This window comes from Rattus norvegicus, chromosome 15 (assembly GCF_021556685.1).
Source record: "Rattus norvegicus strain SHRSP/BbbUtx chromosome 15, alternate assembly SHRSP_T2T, whole genome shotgun sequence".
NCBI lineage: Eukaryota > Metazoa > Chordata > Mammalia > Rodentia > Muridae > Rattus > Rattus norvegicus.
The window spans coordinates 15,067,501-15,089,763 of NC_141548.1; the positions used below are offsets into that span (position 1 = coordinate 15,067,501).

Below are 22,263 nucleotides of genomic sequence, written 5' to 3' on the forward strand. Positions count from 1 at the left end.
AGCCTCACATTCTTCTGAACCTAGACCTTCTGGGTCAGAAACTAGAATGGTTGGTGATGAGAAATCTGAGATTTTTCTAGGTCCCAATCACATCTCCCCATGGGATGTTTGACAGGGAGCTTGGCACAGAGCTTCAGGCCAATGATGTCATCCAGGTATCATCAACAAGGCCACTAAGGTGTCATCCAAGGCAAGTTCCATGTCTGAGAAACATTTTAAGTTAAGAAGAGGAATCTCATACAAGGAAAGAAGTTGGCTGTTGGGAAGAGTGACCCTGGAAGTGTGGTCATTAACCCACATCTCCTCAGCACTCTGGCTTGACGGAGGCCTTCCGTTTCAGAGATCCTGCCTTGTGCTCTTGTACACGAGACAGAAGTAATACAAGTGGCGGGAAGTCATCATACTTCTCTTCTGTGCCTTCAGTTCTTCTGTGTCAGTTACCTGTGGTCCACTGTGCCATATGCTACTAAATGCAGGACTCTAGAAATCACTAGTAATTTTAAGTGGCGTGCTCTGAGGTTGAGGTGATGGAATCCTGGACTGAGTGATCCTCTCTTTGCAGATATTATCTCTGTCCAGTGTGTCAATGCTGTGCTGTCACCACTGCTTAGTCACCCAGCAGCTACCTCGTGCCATGCTGACTTGCAGTCTCCCTGTGTTTGCGTTCAATTGATCCCCGTGTTCGTGACTGCCCCAAAGCACATGCCATGGTACAAAGGATGTACCAGGGCATGCCACATAGAAAGCCAGGTTAGCTCTGGAAATTTGTGGCAGCAACCATGGTACATACGGGTCTTTCAATCCATAGATTCAAGCAGTCACTGCTTATCTTTGAACATATCACTCGGAGAAGTAGGGCTACTGTACTTAAATACTGTTTCTAAGTACCTCAAATGAGATAGCTCATGCAATCCTCCTTAAGACGTAAATGAGTAAATAATAAGCCCTGAGCCATGGTTGGAGAGATGGCTTAGTATTAGGAGCCCTGATTGCTCTTCCAGAGGACCTGGGTTTAACTCCCAGCAACCACAGGCAGTTCACAATCAGTTCTGGCTCCAGTTCCAGGGGATCTAATGCCCTCTTCTGGTCCCAGCAGGTACTAAGCATGCAGGTGGTACATGAACATACATAGACAAAATAGCCACAGACATAAAAGAAACTCCCTAGTGGGTTCTATAAAAGCCCCGGGACCAATGTAACTCCTCCTTGAGCCATGCTATAGTTAGCTGTCTTGCCTCTTTCACCCCTAGACTTTGCACATCAGCTCACCAACCCTGCTGTCCTGGTTACTACATAAGCACAGACTTAAGCTGAGCTGCCTGGGACTGCTCTTCCCATTAATTTCCTCCAGAAACAAATAGGCAAACATGAGCAGTTAGTTTAGAATGTGATTCTGTGAAAGGGAATGGGGACTTGAGGAAGGACGCTAATAAGGATGTTTTCCTAAGCTTGTGACCAATATCCTCACCTGTTCTTGGAGACAGAGGGTCTATGCAGAAAGGGCAAAAGGGCAGAAAGCTTGAACACGCATCCTCCCCTCCCCCTGCTTTTCCTACCCTGGGTCTAATGCTCTGGGTGCTCTTCATAGAGATCGTCCATGCAGAAGGAGGCTCAGGCTGGAGCAGTGACTGCTGCCATGCCAGGGCCCGGTGTTGGCAGCACAGGCTTCAGTGTCTCCTGATGTCATGGGAGGGGGTGAGGGTGGTGCTAGCCCACCAGCTGGGAAGGAAGAGAGGAAACCATGACTTTCCTTTTGTATTTTATGAAAGTGCTAAGGATGAAGATGTTGATTCTGGCTCCGCCTCAGAGCTCCTTTTGTCTTTGTTGGTTTTGATCTTAATGGGTTTGCTGTCTTAGGCCACAGAGCAGGCTTTACCTCACAGCTATTATCTTCAGCCCTCTGCCCTCTGATTACTCTGTTCGTCCAATACAGAGTGCTTTTCTTCCTTTTCGCACCCTGCCCCAAATCAGTCCCTCCCCCACCCCCTTTCTCTTCTCTTCCTTTCTCTTCTCTTCTCTTCTCTTCTCTTTTTCTTTTTCTTTTCTTTTCTTTTCTTTTCTTTTTTTTTTTGCCACCAGGTAAACAGCCACTTCATCCTTTTCAGGGTTTGCCCCTCCCCCATCAGGTAGCCCTGATTTCACTTTGTGTTTTTTGTCAGCTGCTGACACAGTTGTCTCTCTCTTAAGCCAACATCTTGCAAGTGGGAGTCCTCAGTGGTGTGTTTCGCCTGCATGGACCTATTCCGTATAAAGAGATTTCAAGCTTCTTATTAGTTCAACCTGATTAAACCTTTTGCCCTGAGCACAGGAGGGTGGAAAAAGAGCTGTTCCCTTTGCACATTTTCAAAATCCTTTTAGATCATGCAGTGGTATGGATTTCAGTGTCTCACTTTCTGCCCTCATCTCATAGCCAAAGCCACATCATTGTCGGATGGAGGTAGGGACTCCACTGGCTGTGTGGGCATCACGGTACCAGTAACTTAGGCTCGCCAGGTCAGTGTGCCAACATTATCAAGGAGATGAAGTTGTAAAGTGTTGCTCGCCAGGGCAGGAAGCAAAAACTGCTCAAATTATTCTCCACTTTTATAAGTAAATCCCCACTGAATGTGTCGCTGGAAAGCCGTGCTCCCCATTAGACTGCAAGAATTTGGGTTGCAAACTCATAAGCATCCTTCAAAACCCAGGCAACTAGGTGGGGGAGGGATAGCTCAGTTCCTAAAATGCTTGCTGCACAAGCCTTCGGACCTGAGTTTGATCTTCAGAGACAAAGTTTTAAAACCCAGGATATGGTCAGCCCTGGAATCATAGCACTGGGAGCAAGGGAGTCCACTGGGCAGTCAGCCTAGCCTACTTGGTGAGTTCCAAGCGAAGGAAATACACACTCTGAAAAACTAAGACCAAACCCAAAAGATGAATGATGCCTGATTGTCAACACCCAATGTTGTCCTGTGAACTCTACACATAAGCATGTACATGTATGTGTAAGTGCCATATGTACATGCACACATATGACACACATACGCACATACACACATATGACACACATACGCACACACACACACACACACACATACACACACACACCAGCTCACTTGCCCACTCTGTAAAGAGGGAATGGGAAAGATATTTGTGGAGTGCTTATGTGTATGACATTTTATTTATTTTATTTTGTCATTTATTTTTCTAGCACACCGCAAGAAAAAATGGGAGGTTAAGCAAAAGTCTAGCTCATAAGTGATTAAATTAAAGTTGGAATTTGGGTGTCTCAAACAGCAAAATGCACCTTTATTCCAAAAGCTTACATGGCACTCCATTCATATGTGCGGGATATGTACATGCTTGAGCACACACGTATCTTTCTGTGGTATTCTGGAAAATCCTGCCAGAAACTCAGGTGTTAGGTATTATCATCCATGTTCCGCAAAGGATAGCAGAGCTGGCAAGATGGCTCAGAGGGTAAGAGAGCACCTATTGTTCTTCCCAGGAAATGGTGTTTGTGCCTAGCACCCACATGGGGCTCCAAACCATCTATAATTCCAATCTTAGGGGATCCAGTGTTCGCTTTTGGCCTCTGTAGGCACCAAGCATGCACCTGGTGCACGAACTTACATGCAGGCAAAATACTCATAAAAATTAATTTAAATTAACATTAAATGTAACATTCAGAAGCATAGCAGGTCTTCTGGCTGTGTCTTCTGTGCTTGCAAAGTGGATGATCTACATCTCAATTACAACAATTATCTTACCATTTAATAATTATATACTTACCTACCCTACAAATATGAATACTGTGTATCAAAAACTAGGTTTCTTCTAGTGTGAATGTGTGTGTGCATGTGTCTGTGTGTATATGCATGTGTGTGAATGTGTGTATATGTGTACGTATATATGTATGTATATATGTATGTATGTATGTATGTATGTATGTATGTATGTGCATGGGCATATGTGCGTGAAGAGCCTCAGGGTGAGAGTGAATGAGTGGAAATCTAGAACACATAAACTTCCCTTGTGCCTTAAAGCAAAATGAAAAGGTAAGGCGATGCTTTGAAAAGGCACATGAAAAGTGTTTTTCACAATACAAGGTTATAGATTTCAGTAGCTCACTGAGTCCTCTTCTGTCTGTATCACCTTCACACTGAGCTGTGTGTCAAGGGTTTGGCTTCTTAATAACCTGGCTTTTGTCTGTCTCCAGATCTAGACAAGATGCAGGACACAGTCAGACAGAGGACAAACCTTTGATGTTTACTCACGGTAATGCTCCTGACTCAGATTAGAGAAGCCTGGTCCTTACTTGGAATGAGATTCTTTTTACTTTCCAAATAACACGAATAAGGTCGGTTTCTCTATGTAAATTGAAAGGTAGAAGAAACCAAGTAAATGGCACAGACTGCCAGAGGCAGACACATAGCGCTCTGTAGGAACAGGTTGGTGCAAGAGAACAAGAAGAGGGGGCATGGAGGAGAGTGACAAGCACACACAGCACCCTCACAGCATTTTTGTGAGGGAAGGAGACCCCGTTGCCCAGGCTCTGAGAATGCTGCTGCATTGCAGCAAAGACGATATTACTGTAAACAAACAACAACAACAATAACGACAATATCTTCAAATGTTTCCTCTCAGCTATTTTAAAGCACACGCCACGAGCAACTTATCAAGAATAATTTCTGTTAAAAACATTACAGCTCTTAAAGAAAAGCAGAAATCTCAAGCTTCAGTGCTCAAATGGGCAGAATCCGTGCTGTCAGAAATCATGGTTACTAAGAAAGAGCTGTTCCCTAAAACGTCCTGAGATTGCTGGAGTTTTATAGCCGTAGAAGCTGCCAGGCTTGGTAATGTGCAGCGTATACAGCAGGGCTCAGAATAACCAAGGGCTCGCCTAGCTACACTACAGCTGTGATCCAAGGTGGTAATGTATCACATAAAAGACCTACTTAACTTTGGAAGGTTAATTCCCACCCTGATGCACACACCACAGCTAAGAAGATCGGTTGTGCCTAAAAAGGAAGCCATCAAAGAGAACTAAAAAAAAAAATCATGATAGGGATGCCGAGGTGAAGCTTTTCACAACTGATGGCTTCTGGTGGGGGCACAGGTGGAGAAGAAGTCGATTTTCTCTGGGGGACAGGCCATTGAGAGCTTGACCATTCCCCAGTGAGTGTATGGGCAACACAACCTGGACTTGGTTTTTGGTTTTGTTTCTGTTGTTATTGGGAAAGGGATTACATAAGGGCAGGAAGGACAGACAGAAATGGAAGATGAGTGTGATTGAGGTGTCAATGGCAAAATTCTCAAAGAATCAATACAAATATTATTTTAGAAAAAAAAAAGGAGATCTACAATACACCAATCACTGATACAATCTTTTCTAGGATGAATAATGACATTTTGAATAATCCCAGGATGGCTCATCTGATTAGTCTTGGTTCTCATTCATTGAGTACTGGACCAACAGTACACTAGCCACTTACATGAAGTTATAAGCAGATAAAGTGAAATAGAAGAGCCTGGGCCCTGACCTGTTAACACATCAGTTCTCTGTGCCCTTCTATCTTCCAGTTTTTGCTCACATGTGTAGTGTGTCTGAGAACGTGGCCCCAGTATTTCTTTTCTGAGTCCACACTACTCCATATTACCAGATGTCTTTTCTTGGGTGATAAACAGAGCTGGTTTACCACTCTTTGGATCTGGAGTCACCATACGCCTTGCTGGGGACAATGGGATAGAGTAGAGATGAGATTGTGTCTGTTCTGAACTTATATCTCAGACGGCTGTAAAGTTTCCACTCTTTCTTATAATCTTATCAAACCATGTTGTGGACACTAGCCTGCTGTGACAGTTGACCTTTTCACCTTCACCATTCCAGGTAGCATTTGCCCAATCACTAGATATGCCAATGAGACCATCCTCATCTGGGGCATCTTCTGGCTCCCCGACAGGTGTGATTCTAGAAGCCCTAGTGGTTGGAGAACCACCTTTTTCCCTGAGGATCATAAAGCTGTTGCTCGTTTATTGCTTTAAGCACTGTTTCTGTGGCTTGTTATGCAACACTAGTTGATGCAATATGCATGTGCAGAGTTGTCAAAATCATGTTATAAATCATGCTTTTAATAACTGGCTAAGGTGCCATACAGCCTGTACACAATAATTTATTTAAATGTTCCTTGCACTGTTGTATTTTTTTCTCCATCTTTATTTAATTGGGTATTTCTTATTTACATTTCAATCGTTATTACCTTTCCCGGTTTCCAGGCAAACATCTCCCTAGCCCCTCCTCCTCCCTTCTATATGGGTGTTCCCCTCCTCATTCTCCCCCCATTACCGCCCTCCCCCCAACAATTTAAACTTGTTTCCTTACCTAAGGAATGCAATGATACAGGGCACGTACAACATGTTACCATTCTTCTAACAGTGGCTTCATGTACAAAACTGTCTCATAAGGAACTTTGTGAGGTTTTCACCTATTTATCCCCAATGAATTACACCTTTCTTATGTAGGAAAAATGAGTAACAAAGTTTCCAGATTATCTGGAATGCTGAAGGTGATGTCTGATGATCCAGATCAGAACACAGTGGGGTTCAGAAGATATACTTTTTGAGAAGAGCAATTTGTTTAATCCTCAAGTATGAATTTTTGCTTTGCAAACCAGGTAATACACACACACACACACACACACACACACACACACACACACACACACAGAGAGAGAGAGAGAGAGAGAGAGAGAGAGAGAGAGAGAGAGAGAGAGAGAGAGAGACCCTACTGCTGGTATTCCAAGAATATGCCATGTAGTCAGTAAGAGCTGGCTAGTAACTTTGAAATGAACAAGTAGGCAATAATAGATCTAGGTGGGGGGGGATAGCTAGAGGTAACAGACTTACTCGGCTTCCATTTCTCTGAAAAAGCCATTGCTCTGCAAAAGCAGATCTGTGCAGTACCATAAAAATTAGAATTCATCACTCCACTGGTTATCAAACACCAATGCACAGGGATCACAGAGGACTATTGGAGAATCATTTACTGACCTCGGATAATATGCAAATACTCAAACCACATATTCATGGATTCTGATTCTGCAGATCTGGCATTGAGCTCAAGAATCTGTGTGTCCCAAGATTCTCCCAGGGGTTTGGTCAGCATTAATCAGTTTAAGGGACCATTGTCTAATTGTTTGTCAGGTAGGATGTCAAGACCAAGAAGGGTTAAATTTGCAGGACAGATTTCCCAAAGAAGTCACCCAATAGTGAATTAAGACAAGAACTAGTTCTGCATGTTGGCTTGCAAGTGGGTAATTCTCAAGGGCAGGAATTAGCTGAGTCTTTTGTTCTCATCCTGTGTCCCAAGGCCAGCTACTAGTAAATAAGCACATTTTGTGCTGGAGAAATTATTAATGTAAGAGCATCTTTTGTTCTACACTGACAGCACATTCTCTGACTGTAACCAACATAACTGATTTCACACAAGTTGAAATATACCAACAAATCATTTATCTTGTACATCAACAAACAGCCCAGCGTTAGCCTTCAAATGCAGCAGTAAATAAAATCAAGGTAAAAGATTCCCTTAAAGTTTACTGGTTCCTTGAGGCCCTGTGGTACATTTTCCTATTTTGATTAAGAACTTAATCTCTCTATAATTCATCCGTTTTAACAAACAGCCTGAAACTTTTTTGTTTTCCAAGTTCAAAGTTTGAAAGGACATCATTTTTGACCTGTACTTTCTTGAAGAAATGTCAAGGTAGAGATGGATTTTGCCCAGGTAACACATTTTTCTTGATGGAACTCAAAACTCAATTGCTATAGAACCGTTTAAGAATTATTTAAAATTAGTGTTGAAGTTGAATTCAAGCCATGCCCAAAGCATGGTAAATTCCTCATTCAGAAGAAAATAAAATTCGACCAATCACCTTGTAGTCTTAGGTCTATATGCCTCACCAGTGGGTATGATACTAGAAGCAAAAGTTAGAATCTTTATGTTTAGTGTGCAAGCGTCTGATTACTTCCCTGAAGACAAACACTTGACCTTGCAAACAGCCTCAGCATTCCTAAGCCTCAACACCACCTTTACCCATGCAGATAATTACAGCCTTGCATTCTTTCATTCTCCTTAAAGTTAGAAGTGTATTGAAAAAAATAGATGCATAAAAATAACATTTCCTGAACCCCCTCCATTCAGTTATCTTTGTAACAGTTTGGTCTTTCAGTCAAATTTCCACACAAATGAATATTACCATTTCCCCCAAAATGTAGAATAAAGATGAGTAGGGCTGGTTTAGTTAAGGTTTCTATTGCTATGATAGAATGCCACAACTAAGAACAACTTGGAAAGAAAACGGTTTATTCCAGCTTACAGCTCCAGGTGACAGTCCATTGCAGAGGGAAATCAGGACAGTAGGGACTGAAGCAGAGGCCACAGAAAAGTGCTACTTACTGGCTTGCTCCTTATGGCTTGCTAACTCTGTCTTCTTACACTATGCAGGACCACCTACCTGCCCAGGACTGGCACTAGTCACAGTGGACTGGGCCCTCCCACATCAGAATTAACCAGGAAAATGCAATGCAAACTTGCCGAGAGGCTAGTCTGATGGAGGCATTTGATCAGTGGAGAATCTTTCTTCCTGAAGGACTCTAGCCAAAGACAGGGCTTGTTCCTGTCTTTCCTTCCTGTCATTGTCAAACATTTCTGTGTTCTGTGAGCAACCCTAAGAAAGAGGGTTTTCATGGTTGTGTAATATTTCACTCTCTAGTTGAAAAAGGCTATGTTCTAGCGGGGCTTCTCAGAACAAATTTTAAGAACTAAAGCAGACATTACACCATGGCCCAGCATTCTTACTCCTGGGTATCCATCCAAAGGAGCTAAGAGCAGAACAGGAAGGAAGCATTTGCTCAGTGTTGACCCACTCACAGTAGGTCCACTGCCCAGTCAAGCAGTGCAAGTCTCTAGTCTCCGATGGTCAATGAGTAGAGAACACAAACACATAAGCACATTGGAACACTAGTCTGTCATGACAAACGAATGGAATCCTCCTGCCTGGGATGTGAACCAAAGTGGAGATCTTGATGCTAAGTGAAACAAATCATCACAGAAAATCATCTCCACAGCCTCAGCTGTAGATAATCGAATGGGAGACCAGAACAGGAACAATATACCTGGCCTGCCAACTGTTCTGTTTGCAGTTAAGACAGTTAAGAGTAATTCTCTTGTCTGCCCTAGTTATGTCCTTGTAAGGTAAGGTTTCTATTTGTAATTAAGAATAGGTTTCTGTTTCTGAGAACTGATGTAAACTGCTTGCCACCCCACTCAGACGATGTGTGTCTTTACCCTGTTTCTTCCCTTTCATGGTATCTTTCTAAAAATGTGTGACAGCCAACGTTTTGCTTCTGTGAACACTTTCTCTCTCCTACAAACGGGACTTCAAGAGACCACAGGGGACTCTCCCAAATCCCAACATAGTTAGACAGTGGCTGGCCAGTCAGGAATGCACCCTAAAATACAACTTTAATAGGAAAGTCATGGATTTTGTCTTTTCTCCTTGAGATTCTGATTTAACATTGGTAGCAGAGTTGATTTTAAAGAAATTGAGAGAATGGTGTTCACCAGAGGCTGGTAAGAGTCCTGGGAGAAAAGGTTGGTCACATGCTAGCTACAGTTGGGAGAAAATACCTCAGAGTGCTGCAGCACATGGGAGGGAATACAAGAAAGAGATATTGGATATTATATAAAAAAGCAAGAAGGAAATTCCCACCATAAAAAAGAAAAATGTCCGGGTAAGGACATGGCTCAGTGGATAAAAGCACTTGATGCACAAGCCCCTTCTGCCCCAGGAAACACTGGTGGAAGGAAGAACAAACTCTCCCAACTGTGCTTTGATGTGTTCACAGGCACTGTGACGTATGTGCACCCACACTCACACCCACATATTACACAGCCACACACAATACTGATGAATACAACTACTTCTCATGGTTAATGCTTGGGGTGATGAATGTTCTGAACTGGGTCGAATACTAGAAGTGCATCCGTGTGTTGAAACACTGCATGGAATCTAATTAATATGTGTACTTTTATGGGCTTTGGTGTATCTTAAAAAAATAAATAATAAGAACACTGTTCCTCTGTGTGATATCTGTCAACTTGTTTTCTTCAAGCTATAGGTAATGTTTTCAAAATTACCTTTCATTTTACAAAATAATAATAGCTTTAGATTTTCATAAATCTGAAGGATATTTTAGTTTATTCACGATGCATGTAGATTCCATTGCTATTCGGTGTACTGCCGTGGCACCCCTGCCATGCCTAGTGAGCAGTACTGATGTTATGCCCAACTACGGATCATTTTTCATTCTGTTTATTATTCCATACGTTTAAATTTAACCTATTGTCCCTTTTCTGTTCTAGCACTGTATCTATGATGCCACATCACCTTTAAAATATGTCACAGCTCCTTCAGCCACTTCAGACTGTGGCTCTTTACCATTTATTTATTTATTTTGTAGCTGACATTCTGAAGAGAATGGGTCAAGTACTGTATAGAAGGTCCTCGAGTTTGGATTCTTGATATGTTTTTCTCGGGGCACGGAAGAGGTTATAACATATAATTCTAAAATAAAACAAAAACACATTCAATACTCAGCATCGAGAATAGGAAGACAAATTTCGTATATTACATTTGCTTTTGAAATGTTTTGTAGTTTTAAAAATGGCCTAACAACCTGAATTTCACACTCACACACACACACACACACACACACATGCATATATGCACACGTGCATGCACAGGCACACATGCATGATAAGAGTAACCCAAATAAAAATGTTTAAAAATTCATATTACTATGCCTCCATGTCCACGCCTATTCTCCTTTCTCCCACATCCCTGGGTATTTCAAACCTGTATTTGTACACTCATTTGCTGCATCATTTGTCAACAAATTATTTTCAGCAATAGTTTGCATTGTTTTGTAAGGGTGGTATAATGAGCAAACATTCTGCAACCTTCAGTCTCTACATTTTTTAGATCTGTACCGATATATACAAATCTATTTTCTTCATTTAAAAATACTGTTTGGGATCTCGTTTAGCGAGCATGCTGTGTTCATCCACTTGTTTCGTGTGGATGTTTTAAATTGGTTTCCATATTTGCTATCGCAACGATATACAAAAAAACACACATAACCTTATTCTTAGCTAGTGGAGTTTCTCCTCATCACATATGCAGCAGTAGAACTCCTGTGTGATGGTTACTTTTGTTAACCTGACACAATCTAGGCCAGTGGTTCACAACCTTCATTATGCTGAGACCCTTTAATACAGTTCTTCATGTTGTGGTGACCCCCAACCATAAATTTTTTGCTACTTCAGAACCCTAATTTTGCTACTGTTATGATTTGTATTGTAAATATCTAATATGCAGGATATCTGATATGTGACCTCCAAAGGGGTCATGCCCCACAGGTTGAAAACAACTAATCTAGAATCACTTGGGAGGGGAATTTCAGGAAAGGAGTAACTGAATCACGATGGCTTAAAACATGTCTGAGAGAGATTATCATGACTTTATTAATTACAGTGGGAAGACCCACCCACTTTAGAAGGCTCCATTCCCTAGACTGGTGGTTCTAGGCTGTGGAAGAGTGGAAAGAGCCAGCTGAGCACCAGCATGAGTCCACTCCCCTCACTCTCTTCTGCTCTTCACTGGATGTGACTAGCTGCTTCAAGTTCTAGACGTCTGTCTGGACATTACAGAGAGGTGGACAGTAACCAAAACTCCTCTAAATTGCTTTCAGCATGGTATTTTTCACAGTAACAAAAATAAAGCTAAGATACCTAGGATCTTAAACCACAATGATGTTCATCTTGTTAAGATTGGCCAAAGCCATCTCTTTTATGTAGAGAACTCCATAGTTCTCAAACCTTTCAATGGCCTACTATTTAATGGTTTTGAATGTTTGAATTGAATTAACAACTTTGTTGAGTCATATTTAGCAAAAAACTGTGCATGATTATAGGGTATAATTTGATCAACTTTGAGACAAGAAATCAGCACCACAGAAAAGGAATTAAATATCCTGATTATCCCCATAACATTCCTCAGAACTCTGTAATTCATTCCTCCTGAAACCTTTTTCCCCTCTTAATGCCATGTAGACAAGTTTGTTTTCTTATAGCTGCATAGTAGAACAGTGCAAGATGAAAAGCTGCTGATATTTCCACTGTGTGGAGGGGAGGGGGAAACATCTTCACTTTTTAAAAGAGAAAGAAATCTTATGTAGATAGCAGTTAAGGACCATGATAATGCAAGACATTAAATCTTTGCATGACTTGACGCCAGATTTAGTAAACAGTAGACTAAGGTAATCTTCTAGCTTCTGGCTTACTGGTGAGCATACTCTGTTGATCTCGAGTGTAGATGAAGGAAGGGAAAATGGCAGCCCAGAATACCAGTGACTACGCTACATACATTGTGTAACTAGGTCTCTTTTAACTGCCTGACATTCAAAAAGAGCTAACGAGAAGGACTTGATCTGATCATGTTAGCTCTTCAAAAAAAAAATTAAAGATCAGATAAAGAAGCCACAATAATTTTTGAAAAAGAAGAGAGGCTGATTCTACCTGGGAGCCCTTTTCTGCTATGTCTGAGAGTTCAGGAATGCAAGCCTGCAGGAGCTGAGAGTTATCCTGAAACTACAAGCATTGCAATTTTGCTAATGAGTAAGGTATCTCTAATGGGATTTGAGCAGGAGAGCCCTGCAGCCCAGGTCCGATGAGATATGAGAGCATGCTGGGAAGTCTCTGAACACCCACTTAGTTATCCTGCAGCAACTGACAACCACACCACACAACAAATGAGTCTGTTTCTCTCACCCACCTTCTCTGAATTTTCTCAATGTTTTTTCATAACAAGAGATGATGAATTACGAATATTTTGTCTGGCTTTTCTCATTTACCATGATGAGCCTGGGGTTGTGCTGTCGTACTCTTGGGTATCTGAGCTCTGTTTCTGTTAATTCAAATACAAATGACCTGTATCTTGTACACTCTTCTGTCAATGGGCTTTGACTCTCTAGTCTTTAGCAATTACAAGTAAAACACAAGTCTTTGTCTAGTCATGTTTTTATTTCTCTTATTTTAATTCAAGTGGTCTTAACTATCTCCTTGACTAATTATGTTTTCATTTTTTTATTGCCTGTAAATTTTCTCTCGCTATATTGTGCTCACTTGCTTTTTTGGATTATTCATGTTTTCTCTTACTAATTTACTGAGTTATTGACGTATTTTCTAAACACAAGTCCTGTGACTTCTGTTGTATATGTCCAAAGTGCCTTTTACAAGTCGACTATTCTTATTATGGTATGTTTTGCCATATAAAATTTAAATGCTAAGAAAGATAAATTTGTATTTTTTGAAGTGTATTTGTTTTTAAGGCTGATTTTAAAATTTCCCTCCCATACTGAAATGATGTCGATAATTTGATCACTTGTGAAATCACAGTTACAGAGTTTTACTTTCTACATTTTTATCTTCCACATCTTTGTGTATAAGACAGCAAGACTGTAATCACTTTTCTCTGTGAATTTATGTGCATGCATGTGCACGCAGGTGACAGGTGTGCTCGTCCATGCATGCGCATGTGAACATCAATGTGAAGGTCAATGTTCCCAGGTGCTCGCCCATACATGCCCATGTGAAGATCACAAGTCAGTGTTGTGGGTTTCTCATTATTGTGCTTTACCTTATTTTTATGAGACAAGATCTCCCACTGAATCTAGAAATCGTTGTTTGGGTGAGACTGGATAGCCAATGAACCTGTGGGATTCATTTGTCTTTACAGATGCAAATTGCTGTGACAAGATTTTATATGGGGATGGAGGAGGTGAACTCCAGTCTTCATCCTGTAAGAGAAGCTCTCTGGCTCACTGAGACATTGCTTAGTGCCCTGTGAATGTTTTCATTAGGAATCCAGTTTACATATCAAACAGTGCATTATTTCTCCATTGGTTTTTAATTTCGGATATAACACCAGCACATGCACAGATCTAGATCCAGGCTGTACTGTACTCTGTCGCAATTGTGTGCTGGTTGCTGATGGTCCAGTACTGTATTGTAATAAAGTGACTTCATGTTGAGTTTCCATTACATTTTCGCCTTGCCTGTCTTCTCCTTCAGCATCATCTGTCCTTTCTTGAATGTTGCTCCTTTAGATAAAATTGGAAAGATACTTATCAGAATATCTGAAAATTGTTGGTGCATTTTGTTAGAATTGTATTGAATTTTTACATGAACTGGGGTAAAGTTTACATTCTTACAGAACTTATCAGTGAAAACTTATATGCTAAGATTTTTCTGTCTTCTTCATGATGCTCCAATATTTATTTTCTTTCTTACATAACAATCCTTTGGGAGACTTACTCTTTGATATGACTTTAAATTTTATACAAGCTGCCACAGCTATTTCTCTCTAAAGTTATAATGTGAAGAAACCGGAATCTTGCTAAATTTTAAACAAAGAAAACAAATATACTGCTAGCATTGGTTATGAGCTGATGTTCAAAGTGATATTCTCCTGTTAAACATTAAGAAAGAGAAGAGCATTTTGTGACTCCTCGCATGACAGCTTCAGGGACAATTGCCTTCTCCAGACTGTATTCCAAATCTGGGAATTTTGCAACTTCCCTCACTCCACTGGCAAAGGGACTGATACTCAATTACACAGTGAAGAATTAAAAAATGTGAGGGAACAAGTTTTTCAGATCTACCAATTTACACACACACACACACACACACACACACACACACACACACACACTATATTTTTTGCAGATCCAAATGTTATGAAAATTCTTAGTCATTAGTATTGTCAAAAGTCTTTGTTACTATTGTTGTTAGTTTAACATATTTTAGGCTCAAATAGGAACACGGACATTCTAGAGGAGGCAGATGCCCTGGTGTTAGCCTTTAGGAACTACAGCTCAGTGTTTCCACTTCACTGTAGTGGGTGGGGCAGTTTTGCCCTGAATAAGGCATTTCCAATGTAAGCGTCTGATACCACTGAAGCTGCTTTCTAAAGGACATTCAAAGACTTCTCTATTAGTCTGGTGGGATCTAACCCAATTCTGAAGGAACTGCATTCATTCCTTAGAACAGTTTCATCACTTCTTAAAGGATCCAGCACTTCTCAAAACAGATACAACACGAGTTTCCTATTCCCCATTGCCACACACCCACGTTCAATTTCCTGACCCCACATCTCCTCGATCTCTTCCCATACCTGATTCTGCCCCTCTTTCCCCCTTTCTCTCTTTGCTTCCTCACACGTCCACCCCATCTTACACTTTCCTTGATTATTTTGTTTCCCCTTCTAAGTAGACTGAAGCATCCACTATTCGGTCTTCCTTCCGCTTGAGCTACATGTGGTCTGTGAGTTGAATCATGGGTATTCCAAGCTCTTCACCTAGTACCCACATATCAGTGAGTACAAACCTGAATGTCTATTTGGATCTGGATTACCTCACTCAGGATGTTATTTTATAGTTCCATTCACGTGCCTTCAAATTTCACGAAGTCATTTTTTTAATAGCTGAGTATTATTCCATTTTGTAAATGTACCATATTTTCTCTATTGATTCCTCTGTTGAGGGACATCTGGGTTGTTTCCAGTTTCTGGTTATTATAAATAAGGCTGCTATGAACATAGTGGAATGTGTGTCCTGATGACATGTTGGATCATCTTTTGGGTTTATGCCCAGGTGTAGCTGGGTCTCAGGTAGGTAGCACTATGTCCAAGTTTCTGAAGAACTGCCGGACTGACATCCAGAGTGCTTGCACCACATTGCAATCCCAGTAGCAATGGAGGAGTGTTCCTCTTTCTCCACATCCTCACCCACAACTGTTGTCACCTGAATTTTTGATCATAGCCATTCTGAATGGTGTGAGGTGGAATCTCAGGGTTGTTTTGATTTGAATTTCCCTGATGACTAAGGATGTTCTCCTCCTTTCAAGTTTTTTTCAGTTGAGAATTCTCTGTTTAGCTCTGCTCCATATTAAATAAGGTTATTTGGTTCTCTGGAGTCTAACTTCTTGAGTTCTTTGTTTATATTGGATATTAGCGCTGTATGGAATGTAAGATTGGTAAAAATCTTTTCCCAATCTGTTGGTTGTTGTTCTGTCCTGATGACAGTGTCCTTTGCCTTACAGAAGCTTTGCAATTTTATGAGATTCCATTTGTTGATTGTGGATCTTAGAGCATAAACCATTAGTGTTCTGTTCAGGAAACTTTCCTCTGTGCCCATGTATTTGAGGCTTTCCCCCACTTTCCCTTCTATTAGATTCAGTGGATCTGGTTTTATGTGGAGGTCCATGATCCACTTTGGACTTGAGCTTTGTACAAGGAAATAAGAATGGATCAATTTGCATTTTTCTACATGTTTCTACTGTCTTTTGTTCCACTGGATGTTTTTAGATTTTTGTCAAAGATCAAGTGACCATAGGTGTGTGGGTTCATTTCTGAGTTTTCAATTCTATTCCATTGATCTACCTGCTTATCTCTGTACCAACACCATGCATTTTTATCATTGTTGTTCTGTAGTACAGCATGAGGTCAGGGATGGTGATTCCCCCAGACATTCTTTTATTTTTGAGGATACTTTTTGCTATCCTGGATTTTTTTATTATTCCAAATGAATTTGAGAATTGCTCTTTCTAACTCTATGAATAATCGAGCTGCAATTTTGATAGGGATTACATTGAATCTGTAACTTCCTTTCAGCAAAATGACCAATTTTACTATATTAATCTTCCCATCCATGAACGTGGAAGATATTTCCAAATTCTGAGATCTTCTTCAATTTCTTTCTTCAGAGACTTGAGTTCCTGTCATATAGATTTTTCACTTGCTTGATTAGAGTCACGCTAAGATATTTTATATTATTTAAGACTATTGGGAAGGGTGTCATTTTCCTAATTTCATTCTCAGCCCACTAATCCTATGAGTAGAGGAAGGGTACTGGTTTGTTTGGGTTAATTTTACATCCAGTCACTTTGCTGAAGTTGTTTATCAGGTTTAGGAGCTCTCTGATAAAACTTTTGGGGTCACCTAAGTATACTATCATATCATCTGCCAATAGTGATATTTTGACTTCTTCCTTTCCAGTTTCTATGCCTTTGACCTTCTTTTGTTGTCTGATTCCTCTGGCTAGGACTTCGAGTACTATGTAGAATAGGGAGGGAGGGAGTGGACAGCCTTGTCTAGTCCATGATTTTAGTGGGATTGTTTCAAGTTTCTCTCCATTTAGTTTGATGTTGGCTCCTGATTTGCTGTATATTGCTTTTACTATGGTAGGTATGGTCCTTAATTCCTGATGGTTCTAAGACTTTTAACATTAATGGGTGCTGAATTTTGTCAAATGCTTTTTAACATCTTATGAAATCATCATGTGGCTTTTTTTCTTTGAGTTTGTTTATGGGGTGGATTAATTGATGGTTTCTGTATATTGAACCATCTCTGCATCCCTGGAATGAAGCCTACATAAGCATGTTGGATGATCATTTTAATGTGTTCTAAGATTCAGTTTGCAAAATTTTTATTGAGTATTTTTGCATCGATATTCATAAGGGAAATGGATCTGAAGTCTCTTTCTTTGTTGGGTCTTTGTGTGGTTTCGGTATCAGTGTAACTATGGCTTCATAGAATGCCCTGGGTAGTGTTCCTCTGTTTCTATTTTGTGGAATAGTTTGGAGAGCATTGATAATAGGTCTTCTATGAAGGTCTGATAGAATTCTGCACTAAACCCATCTAGTCCTGGGCTTTTTGCTTGGGAGACTTTTAATAATTGCTTCTATTTCTTTAGGGGTTATGGGACTGTTTAGATGGCTTATCTGATCCTGATTTAACTTTGGTACCTGATATCTGTCTAGAAAATTGTCTATTTCATCCAGACTTTCCAGTTTTGCTGAGTAAAGGCTTTTGTGGTAGGATCTGATGTTTTGTTTTGGTTTTTAATGTCTTTGGTTTCTGTTGTTATGTCTCCCTTTTCATTACTGATTTGTTAATTTGGATACTGTGTCTGTACCATCTGGTTAGTCTGGCTAAGGGATTATGTGTCTTGTTGATTTTCTCAAAGAACCAACTCCTGCTTTTATTGATTATTTGTATAGTTCTTTTGGTTTCTACTTGGTTGATTTCAGCCCTTAGTGTGATTATTTCCTGATGTCTATTCCTCTTAGGTGTATTTGCTTCTTCTTGTTCTAGAATTTTGGGTGTGCTGTCAAGCTGCTAGTGTATGTTCTCTCCAGTTTCTTTTTGGAGGCACTCAGACCTATGAGTTTTCCTCTTAGCCTGCATTCATTGTGTCCCATAAGTTTGGGTATGTTGTGCCTTCATTTTCATTAAATTCTAAAAGGTCTCTAATTACAGTCTTTATTTCTTCCTTGACCAAGTTATCATTGAGTAGTTCAGCTTCCATATGTATGTGGACTTTCTATTGTTTTTGTTGTTATTGAAGACCAGCATTAGTCCTTGGTGATCTGATAGGATGCATGGGATTATCTCAATCTTCTTCTATCTGTTGAGGCCTGTTTTGTGGCAAGTTTTGAAGAAGGTACCATGAGGTGCTAAGAAGAGGGTATATTCTTTTGTTTTAGTTTGAAATGCTCTATAGATATCTGTTAATCCATTTGGTCCATAACTTCTGTTAGTATCACTGTGTCTCTGTTTACTTTCTGTTTCTGTGATCTGCCCAGTGCTGAGAGTGGAGTGTTATAGTCTCCCACTACTATTTGTGAGGTACAATTCATGCTTTAAACTATAGTAAAGTTTCTTTTATAAATGTGGATGCCCTTGCATTTGGAGCATTAGTGTTCAGAATTGAGAGTTCATCTTGGTAGAATTTTACTTTGATGAGTATGAAGTGTCTTTCCTTACCCTTTTGATAAGATTTGTTTTAAAGTCAATTTTACTCAATATGAGAATGGCTACTCTAACTTGTTTTTCAGGACCATTTGCTTGAACAATTTTTTTTCCAGCCTTTAACTCTGAGGTAGTGCCTGTCCTTGTCACTGAGGCATGTTTTCTGTATGCAGCAAAATTCTGGGTCCTGTTTACGTATCCAGCCTGTTAGCCTATGTCTTTTTAATGGGAAATTGAGTCCATTGATGTTAAGAGATTAAGGAATAGTGATTGTTGCTTCCTGTTTGCTGCTGCTGCTGCTGTTAGAGGTGGAATTATGTTTTTCTGGCTAGCTTCTTTTGAAAGAAGATTAATTTATTGCTTTTTCTGGGGTGTAGTTTCCCTCCTTGTTTTGGAGTTTTCCACCTATTATGTTTTGTAAGGCTGGATTTGTGGAAAGATATTGTGTAAATTTGGTTTTGTCATAGAATATCTTGGTTTTTCCCATCTATGGCAATTGAGAGTTTTGCTGGATATAGTAGCCTGGGCTGGCATTTGTGTTCTCTTAGGATCTGTATGACATCTGCCCAGGATCTTCTGGCTTTCATAGTCTCCATTGACAAGTCTGGTGTAATTCTGATAGGTATGCCTTTATATGTTACTTGACCCTTTTCCTTTACTGCTTTTAATATTCTTTCTTTGTTTTCTGTATTTGGTGTTTTGACTATTATGTCATGGGAGGAATTTCTCTTCTGGTCCAATCTATTTGGAGTTCTGTAGGCTTCTTGTATGTTTATGGGCACCTCTTTCTTTGGGTTAAGGAAGTTTTCTTCTATAATTTTGTTGAAGATATTTACTGGCCCTTTAATTTGAGAATCTTCACTCTCTTCTATAGCTATTATTCTAAGGTTTGATCTTCTCATTGGTTCTTGGATTTTCTGGATGTTTTAGGTTAGGAGCTTTTTGCATTTTCTTTGACTGTTGTGTCAATGTTTTCTATGGTATCTTTGCCTCTGAGATTCTCTCTTCTATCTCTTGTATTCTGTTGGTGATGCTTGCATCTATGACTCCTGATCTTTTTCCTAGGTTTCTATCTCTAAGTTTGTCTTCTTTTGTGATTTCTTTATTGTTTCTATTTCCATTTTTAGATCCCGCATTGTTTTGTTCAATTCCTTTACCTATTTGGTTGTGTTTTCCCGTAATTGTATAAGGGATTTTTGTGTTTCCTCTTTAAGGGCTTCTACTTGTTTACCTGTGCTGTCCTTCTTAAAGTCCTCTATCATCATCATGAGATGTGATTTTAAACCCCAATTTTGTTTTTCCAGTGTGTTGGGGTATCCAAGGCTTGCAGTGGTAGGGGAACTGGGTTTTGCTTATGCCAAGTGGCCTCGGCTTCTGTTGCTTAGGTTCTTGCCATCTGGTTACCTCTGGTTTTAGCTGGTCTTGCTGTATCTAACTGTGTCTTGTCTCTCCTGTAAGTCTGTCTGTCAGCACTCCTGGGAGACCAACCCTTTCCAGGCAGAATTTGGGCAAGGAGAGTTGTGGCACAGGGTCAGCTCCAGGGGCACATGGAGACTGGAAGGATCCTGTCCCACACTTTTCTTCCATTCCTGTGTCCTGAGTGCTCTGATCAGGTTCGTCAGAGCAGAAGTGGTGTTCTTACCTGTGCTCTCAGGTGTGTCAACACTCTTGGAGACCAGCTCTCTTCTGGTGGGTTTTGGATATGGAGAGCCTGGCACGGGGTCAGTTCTGGCGTGCAGATGGGAAGCAAAAGGCCCACTTCTTCTTTTCTGTCTTTCTTGAAAATCAGGTCTCCTCACTAGCTTATATTGTTCACTTGAGAGAACCCAGAGTTCACTTGGGTAGAAAAATGCTCAAATGCAAAACTGCATGGAAAAGAGTGACCTTGGCTGTATCAGAGAAGAAAGATCACCTTCATTGTGAGGGTCCACCCAATGAAGGCAGCACCATCGTTATGCAACTTGGTCTAGACTGTGTAAGAAAGCTAGCTGAGTAAGCCAGAAAGCAAGAGGGCGAGCAATGTTCCTCCATGACGCCCCCCTCCAGCTTCTTGTCCTGACCTCCCTTAAAGTTAAAGCATGATTTTTGAATGTAAGTCAAATAAGTCCTTTCTTTTGCAAATTGCTTCTTTTTCAGAATTGCCCCCCACTACCACTCACGCTCCAGTCTGGCAATATGTAAACCAGAGTAACAACCATTCAACAGAGTTTCGATTCTTGTTTTGTTTTGTTTTTTTTAAGCAAAGCAACTCATTTCTCTGAGACACAATTTAGCTTCAGTCTATAGTTTGCTAATTGTCAATATAGGCATTAAAACAATGAATCAGATTTGATTTATAGCATCTACCTATTTCCATGTTGTAAATGCCACGGCAAATCTTAAAAAGCTATGAACATACATTTGCTGAGCAGTATCTAATGAAGAATATATGATGGGCTTTAATCAATTAACAATCAAAAGCCATCTTCTTATTATCAATTTAAGCACAAAGTATCACAGGGTAACTGGTTGTTGAATTTTCCAGTTCTGCACTTCATTAGGGATGACGACATAAATGCTTGGAATTCAGATTTTGCATTATTCTTTTCAGATTTTTTATTAAAGATGCCCACAACTCCATCAGAGTTATGTAAGCAAAACTTGAATCTGAGCCCCTTCACAGCGTGTTTTCTGGAGACTAGATGCTAAGGCTTACAACAAACTTGTTCCTGTCCGTTGAACTCCCTGTCTCCAGCTTGTGGTACCATTTTGTGGACAGTGGAATCTTTAGCAGGTAAGGCCGGGCTGGAAGAAGGATGCCACAAGGCAGACTTGTGAATGGTGGCCATTCTATGTTCTCTGTTTCCACTGTTAAAGCCGAGGTAACTGGTGACTGTCTAGTCAGCCATTTTATACTGTTGCTCATGTTATATGGAAACTTCTCATATGCTGACTAGGGAACTTTCTTATGCTGTAGCTGATTGCAAATTCTGTTATGTTCTGTGCTTTGATATTCTTGGAAACCAATCTCAATAGAAGTCACTTAGAACTGCTTTGTATCTTTAGCCACAATAACGTTTACATGAACCAACCTCTAAGCAGTACTTACATGAGCTTTTATGGCATTTGCCTTTATACACTGCCCCTGGGATGGACCCCAACATAAGAGAGGCACCTGTACCAATATAAGGAGCCATTTGTAATAAAACTTTCATTCTGAGTAAGAGTCAAATAAGTTCAAGTTCTCAAGACCTCCCTGGGAATTAATATCCAACTTGGAACAGAGGCATACATGTATGTGGGTGACTGACATCTGGTTTGGCAAGTTCAGATATGTATGCTAGGCAAGGCAAGTTCATAGATGAATACCACCAACCAA

The 22,263-nt window shown here is 40.3% G+C and overlaps 1 protein-coding gene across 1 annotated transcript in view; it reads right to left on the reverse strand.

Annotated features, from left to right (window-relative positions):
- The window catches only part of Synpr (synaptoporin), a 326,780-nt gene that overhangs the window by 186,287 nt on the left and 118,230 nt on the right, over positions 1 to 22,263 (reverse strand). The gene's annotated exons all lie outside the window — the stretch shown is intronic.